Here is an 8062-nt window from a genome sequence, read left to right on the forward strand (position 1 = left end):
CCCATGAGAGTGGCCCCTTGGATGGGGATTCTGTGTTTGGAACCCTGGGCCTGTGCCCTACACTCAGCCCCCTCAGGCACCGAGGGGGCACCCCGCCCTGCTACCCTGCAGCCAGGGCCTCATGCGGATGGCTCGCTCAGTGCCGGGGCGCGGAGCTGAGCCTGCCCGGGTCCCAGGAAGCTCTGTTTCTGGTGGGGCGCCTTGGGCCTTTAGCTCCCGCCGTCCTCTCTGGCACTTGAGGAGGGGGTCTCCCAGGACAAGCCCTCTGCCCCACCCCAGGGCTGCTTCATGATGGCTTTAAGCCCCAACTCATGCCCTCTACAGCCTGAGGAGCCCTGATGTACGGCCCTCCCGGGGCCACCCCTGCCCAGAGCCCACGACCCAGGGCCTACACGGACGCCAGGAGTGGCAGCTTCGGCATTGGGTTTCTGTACTTTTTCTCTAAGACCTTGGTCTTGGCTCTCCTTTCTACAATAAAGAGTGGAAACAATCCCTGTTCAGACTGAGGACAGTTCTGTCAGTTGGCTGTACTCTGTCACCAGGCTGGGTCGGGGCCAGCCACGAGCCTGGGGATCTGAGTATGGATGGAGTTCTGGCTGTGGGAGAGCAGGCCCAAGTCTGGGGTGCAAAGGAGAGTGTGGTGGACCTCCAACATGGTCTCTGCACTGGCGTGTGGGCCAGAGGCCGCGGGCCCCAGATGTGGCACCTTCCAAGGCTAGGCCTGGCTGCCAAGGTGGGGAGAATTCTCAGAAGGTCCTTGTGACTTTTGGGGTGGCAGGGAGGCTCCCCCGGGAGAGCAAGGTAGCCAGGTCTGTCATCTGTTACCTCAGCAGGCGGGGGTGGATGGGCCTTGGTGTGGGGCCAAGGAGGGGCAATACGTGGTCACTGAGCCTCTACCTGCCAGAGTGGGTGTGGGGCCGTCCCAGCAGCCTGGTCTCCAGGAGCAGCAGCATGTCCTGGGCTTCCACAGCTTGTGAGTGTGCAGCTGGGATTTCAACTCCAGCTGAGGCTTCTCAGCCACAGGGGAGGCTTCCTGGAGGAGGTGGGCCTTTTGGGAATAACAGATTTCATGGGGCTCCCAGGCACTGGGCTGGCAGGAGGGCTCCCCCGGAGGTCTTCAGGTCCAGCTGGGGTGTGGAGCAGGCCCCCTGCCCTGCTTTCCAGGCTGTTGCTGGCTCCTCTGTCAGCTGCTTGGGCTCCTTTCCTGAGACAAAACAGGAATAATAGACATCATTAAATATACATGGGGCCCCAGGCGGTCGGCGTGGTGGGCTGGGCCTCTCTTCCCTGCAACACCGAGCTGCTGTGCTGGGCTGGCCATGTTCCTGAGGCCATCTGCAGGACCCCCATTAGGCGGCATGCAGGCAGGGAGCAGGCCACGGGACCCAGGTAAGAAGACCCCGGCCCAAGGCCCTTGGGGTCTGCCACAAGTACCTCTCCCCAGGCTGCAGAGAAGGGAAGAAGGGAGAGGGCAGTGGCAGAGCTGGGCCTTGCCCCTAACTCACAGTGAGGTGCTCCACTGGCCTCAAGTTTTTTCATCCATAAACTGGGCATGATGTGCACAGAATTTCCCTCTCAGTGATGGTTGGATGCCAGGACAGGTAAGTGCTGTGTGACTTATCTCAGCCCCTCTCCCCACAGCCACAAGGCCTGGCCATGAGGTCCCATGTAAGGCTTTCTGCCAGGATGATGGTCACTGCCACTTTCTGCCTTGCAGTTAGGGAAGGGCTCTGTGTTCATGGAGCATCAGATCCAGGCCTACTCTGTGCACCAGGCTGGCTGGGAAAGGCTTGGGGGACAACAAGGCTAGAGATCATCAGGCAGTGTGGGCAGGCACTGTCAGAGTCTCCAGCCACTGGGCCAACATGTTCCTTACCATAGACAGGGTGTTTCCTGGGCCAGGTCTGTGTGTCCACAGACCACGGCAATCTGCCTCTCTGTGCTAAACATTTGGTTTTCTGGATGGGTGGCTCACGTCGTTGTACTGTCTGGGCCCACGTGAGAGCCGAAGGAACCATGGGCTGTGCACACCCAGGTCGGTGTGAGCTGGCAGCTTGCAGGGCCTCATGCCGGAGAAGAGGTCCCTAGGGCTGGAGAAGGCTCCCATAAGGGCCCCCCCGCCGAGGTCCCTGCCCCCACCCGGCCAGGCTGAGCGGCAAACACTGGGCCCTGCCCGAGACAGCCCCCCTGTTCCCACCACTCACCTTCCCTGGGCCGCCTTCTGTGCAGGGAGGCTCAGGCTGGGTTGATCCAAAGCTCCTTCCTGCTCAGACAGCCTGTTTCCGTGAAGGTCAGTGAGACCCACACACTCCCTCAGGCCTGGCCACAGACTGGAGGGCTGTATTTCCAGAGAGCCCAGCCTGCAGCTTTACAAGGCTCAGGGGCAAAGGAGCCCAGGGTGTGAATATTCATCCCCATCTGTGCATTTCTCTCCATGTCCCTCCTCCTCTCCTTAGATTTCAAGCTTCCTCCTTTCAGCAACCTCCGTTGGCAAGAATCTCCCTGGCCAAAGCTCATCTGCCTTCAGAATCCCCTCTGGCCTGGCCCCAGGAGCGGGACTGGGGGGCTTGTACCACCTGCTGGGGAGGGGTGCCCCCTCAGCAGCTCTTCGAACTGCCTCTGCCCCCCCCCCCCCCCCCGCCGGCCCTCAGCTAGGAAACTCCTCTTCTCCAAACGCTCCAGGCTCCTCTGCACCCACTTCTCCAGGATGGAAAGAGGCCGAGTCCGGGCCGCCTCCTCCGGGCCTTCACCCTGCAAGGGTTGACTCAACCTCCCTCTGTTTCTCTCAATTTCTCTGTCTCTCCTGGGTCTATCCCACTGAATTGCCACCTAATCTGTATTAGTCGGTTGTGCTGCCAAAACGAAGTGTCACAGAATGGAGGTCCTAGACCACAGAAATGGATTTCCTTGCTGTTCTGGAGGCTGGAGGTCTGAGATCAAAATGGCGGCGTGTTTGGTTTCTCCGGAGGCCTCTCTCCTTGGCTCACAGGCTTACAGGCCCCCTCAGCCAGCATTTTGTGCACCTTGTCCACTGAAAAAATTATGAGCCCCTGGACATGTCATTCTCTTTGGCCACCTCCTTTTCATGGCTCAGCTCCTCCAACTACCTGCCCTCCCCCGTGTCAGTCTCCTCAGCCACCAGCTCTCCCCAGCCTGCTGCCCAAACAGCTCCTGCCCCAACCTGATGCCATATGTTTCTAGATAGCTGACCATTTCTAACCATGTCTACCTGGCCCAGCAAACTTGGCATAGCCAGTGAGCGCCCTCTCACCTCCATCCCTCATAGTCCATAAGGGCTGGAGTGGGAGACCCCAACTTCTTCCTCTGTCCTCCTATACAGGCTCACCCCACCCCATGCCTCTGTTTCATGTGACTTGTGGATCTAAATTTCCCTGCCTCCTCATCTGGGCACCCCACGGTCCCCCCAACACTCCCTGTGCTAGAACAAACCCCAGGCTTTGCCACACAGGGGTCCAGGAGCTTCTCCCACACTTTCCAAGAAGAAACATGAGGCAATGGCCCAGAGCACGGACACTAGGGAGCCAGACCACCCAAGCTCGACTGTTTCAGGCTCTGTGGCCTCAGGCAACTCACTAGACCTCTCTGGGCCTGTCTCCCCATCTGTAAAGTAGGAAGAATGATACCTACTTCCCGAGGTTGTAGTGAGGGTTGGATGAACGCTGTGTGGCTGGGTAGTTCGAACTTCCTTGCTGGGGGTTCTCTGCTGAGTGATGGAAACTCTCTAATCCGGAGGCCTTCATCTATGAAGTGGGAAGAGCGGTTCCCGCCTTACATATCATGCAAATTTTGTGAGATATTATATATCTTAGATTATTATATATTAGAGTAAAGCATTCAGGACCAAGCCTGGCACACAGTAAAACTTGGCAACGTTGAATACTTTTGTTATTTTCAAAATACATATGTGGCCTTGGCACTCCTGACAGCCTACAACCCTTCCAAGGCTCCATGCTCCTCCAGGGACAGAGACTGAAGTCCCACCCCGGCTGCCTCCAGGTCTCATGGAACAGGTCCCTCCTGCATCCTGGCCGCTTCTCACTCCACATGTTCTGCCTCCCCTTACATATCATGCAAATCTTGATTTGCCCCTCTCACCTCTTGGCCTTCCCACATGCTGTTCCACCTGGCTGGAACACTGTTCCCTCCTTCATTTGACCAGCTCCCACTCATCCTTCAGATCCTGGCTCAAGACCTTCCTGGTCTTCCAATGGACTGTTACATCCTGGCCTTCAAAGCCCGTCTCGTGGCCAGCAGTGTCCCCCTTGGGGAGGCTCTTCAACTCTATGTCCCCATGACACTGAGAGTTCCATGAACACACAGACTGTGGCTGGTTCCAGTCAACCGTGGGAGCCCCTAGCACCCAACACAGTGGCTGGCACTGAGTAGTTAAACACCCCGCTCCACATCCCACTGGGCTCCTCAGAGCATCGTGGGCCCTCCTGCAGCAGGAGTAACCTCAATCTCTTGTGAACTGAGATTCAGACTGAACCTCAGTCTCTTCATCTGAACCAAGGACCCTCCACTTATGGTAAATGAAGAGTGTGACTCTGGGACATGTTCTTGAGCCCAAACCTACCCTGCCTGCTCTCCCTGCCCTCAGTTTCCTCAACTGTCACATGGACCCTGGGAACAGGGTTGGATTTGTGTTCCCAGGCCAACGTTCTTCCCAAGAGCTCCTCTAATGGGGTGTTTCCACACACTGTTTCCAATCCTTTTTCTCTCCATTTTCGCTTTTCCTTTTTTCAGATGTTAGTTTTTTGTTTGTTGGAATCAGAAATACACTCACATGGTTCAGAAATCCAACTGATAAAGAAAGATTTACAGCTGGATAACCATTTTCATCAATTTCTTGAATACCTTTCTCAATATTTCTATATGCACATGAAAGCAAATAGCAATGTATATTCCTTCCCCTACACTTGTTGCAAGAAAGAAGGCCTGGGTATGAACCATAGTCAACACTGTTCTCCACCAGCAGATTCTGGGGATTGTCCCCTATCTGTACACAGAGATCATCTGAGCTCCTTTTTATGGCTGTGTAGTACTCCACCACGGAAGGCACTATAGTGTAGGTACCAAGGAGTAGCTTGGTGTGTATACCGTTCCTGTGTGCACAACAGGGCTCTGCAGGATGGAGTCCTAGCCATGGGCTCCTCCCTCCCTTTCTTTTTTCTAACAGCTTCGAGATACAATTCACATGCCACATGGTTCACCTATAAAAGTGCGTCTGATGCAGTGGGGTCTGATACGTTCACGGGCATGTACGCTCTGTGACCAGAGCATTCCTGGCTTCCTTGAACCTTCTCCCATCAGGCTGGGACGACCCTCACCCCCGCTGCTCCACAGGGACCATCCTATGGTAGCACTCAACTCTCCATCTTTGACCAACCTGCCCCGTGTGCCCATTGGGCGCAGCTGCTCTGCCCTCCTCCCCAGTCTACTTTCCCTCTCTTTGTCCCCAACAGTGTAGCCTTGTGGGGTTCATGCCTTCTCCTTCATCTGCACTCATTCCCTGGTGTCGTCCTTTGGAACTGTCCTTCAACACCGCCTAGGTGCTCCTGATGCCTAGCTGATGTCGTTAGTCCTGATCTCTGTGGTGCACCCCCACCCATGCCCCCACTGAGTCCCTGGAGATGCCCGATGGACACCTGAGACCAACAGTACAAAGCTGAGATGTCTGGCCATTAGGCCTCTACCTGTTCTGCTCACAGTGTTCCTCATTCAGCCAGTGGCATCTCTATCCTCCCCCTTGGGCAGGAAGGAAACCTCAGAAGTACTCACAACGTCCCTGTAAATCTTAGTGACTGTGCCTGCAAAAGGTACCAACATCCCACGACTGCCCTCCAGCTCTGCCTCTGGCCCAGGCTCACCCTAACCACCATGCTGCGGCTTTCACACCAGTCTCCTGCCTCTGCCCTCACCCGCTGCCCTCTATCCACCTGAAGCATCCAGAGTCATCCTGGGAAGACCAAGGTCAAATTCCACCCCTTCTCTGCCACAACGCTCCCACTGCAACACCCTCACTTGCTGTCAAGGCCGAGTCCTCACCCTGACCTCTGACCTCACCTCTCATCTTCCCCTCTCACTGCACTCTGGTCACTCTGGTCTCCCTGCTTCTCCATCACATCAGAGCCCTCCTGTTCCCCCCCAGGGGTCCCTCCAACACCTCCTGCAGCTCTTGCCACCCCCCCCCCCACCCCGTGTCCCTTCCCAGTGTCACCTTCCCCAGTCCCTATTCAGTGTTGCACACACACAGTCCCTCCCTGCTTTATTTCAACCCACAACGCTCATCACCATCTGAACAATTACAGTTCTTCCTTATCTTCCTTGTTTGTTGACAATCCCCCCCACCCCTGTATGTCAGCTCCCCAAGGGCAGGGTTTTTCTGTCTCCTTCTTACCTGTATCCCCAGTGCTCAGCCCATGAATGAACAAACAAACTGGGGCACGCTGGCTACAGCACCTGAGGGACAGAGGCCAGGCTGGCTGAGGAATCCAGGAGGGAGCCCCAAACAGGGACACAGCTGGGCGATCGCTATTGGCATGTCAAGAGATAAGCATCACGGAGGCCTTGGTGCCTGAGGGATGGAGACCTGACTGGGTCTCTGGCTTGGCCAGGGGTTAAAGCAGGGCCTTCAGCATCCCCTCTGGGGTCAGCTCAGTTAAGCCCTTGCCTTCACCTATCAGTAACTGAGGATCTGTCTTCCGCTGCTCTGAGTCCCGTGTGTCCTGGTCTTTGATCTTTGGGCCAAGAGGGTAAGAGGACCTGAGGCCTCAGGTTTCAGAGCTGCTGCCCCTGAGTTCACACCCCCCAATGCCCCCTGACACCCACTGTCTAACAAGCAACAACCTGTACCACTTATGACGCCAATTCTCAAAAGTGGACTGGTCATGGGCTAGATGGTGGGTGTCTGGCCTTGGGGCCAAATGTCCACACTGGAGCAATGAGCTGCACGCAAAGAAGGCAGCAGCCACAAGAGCATGGCCTTCTCCACAAGGGCAGAAACTGGGAGGAGATTCCAGGGCTGGGGAGGCATCCCAGATACGAGCCACACATGTGGCCCCTCTAGCCACTTATGCTACCCAGCAACTCCACCAAGTCTTGCTTCCTCATGGAGAAGACAGGGCATGGCTTACCACTTCCATCCTACAGATGAGAAAACTGAGGCCCAGAGAAGATAAAGGGATTTCCCAAGGCCACGCAGCCAGTTGCTGGCAGAGCTAGGAGTCAGAGCCATGACTGACCCGCCCTCTGTTTCCTATCCCAGCCCCCTGGTGTGCAGCTTCACAAGGCCCTCCTGGAGTTTCCTGAAGACACCCCCACTTTTTCCTGCCTTCTGAGCTGGCTGCCCGTTTCTCCCCAATGCATTATTCATGTTCCCGAGAGCTGTCCAGCTCTGGTTACACTGACCACAGCCCTGGACACCTGCTCTGCCCGCTCTCCTCCTCCATTGCCTAGGTCCTCCTGGGTCCAAGGTTCCCGTCCAAGGTAATTCGGTGGGCTTTGAACCTCCCACGCTGGCTCAGGAGAGATGGCTCCCCTCTGGAGCAGGACACATGTGCTAGGTGGATTCCCACAGGAGGCTTCCCTGCTCTGGGACTCAGAGTCTCCCTCTGTGGAGTGGCAGTGGTCCAAGCATTCACTTCGGTGGGCTGAGGCGGGTGAGCCATAGGGAGGGCTTGACCCCTCAGCTTGGTTGTCCTCCTGGCGATTCTAAGGCCAAGGTGGTCGCCCAGCACAGGTCTGGGCCAGACCTCCCCTGCTGCCCAGTAAACAACACCCACACACTTTCCACCGCCGCTGGGGTGAAACCCAAGGCGGCTCTGGAGGAGATGAATTATGGATCCGCCCTCCCGGAATCTGGTCACAGCCAGAAGCAGCTTGGCTGTCCCTTCCAGGGCCACCCGGGCCAGTGCTGCCTGCTCCCAGCCCGAGGAGGCCGCATGTCCAGCGGCGGGCAGGAGACACAGCGTGTCCCTTTACCTCCAAGTCCCAGAGCGCGTGACACAGGGCGCAGCCTGGTGGGGAGCCGGCAGCCACC

The sequence above is a fragment of the Mustela erminea genome, chromosome 18, assembly GCF_009829155.1.
Source record: "Mustela erminea isolate mMusErm1 chromosome 18, mMusErm1.Pri, whole genome shotgun sequence".
NCBI lineage: Eukaryota > Metazoa > Chordata > Mammalia > Carnivora > Mustelidae > Mustela > Mustela erminea.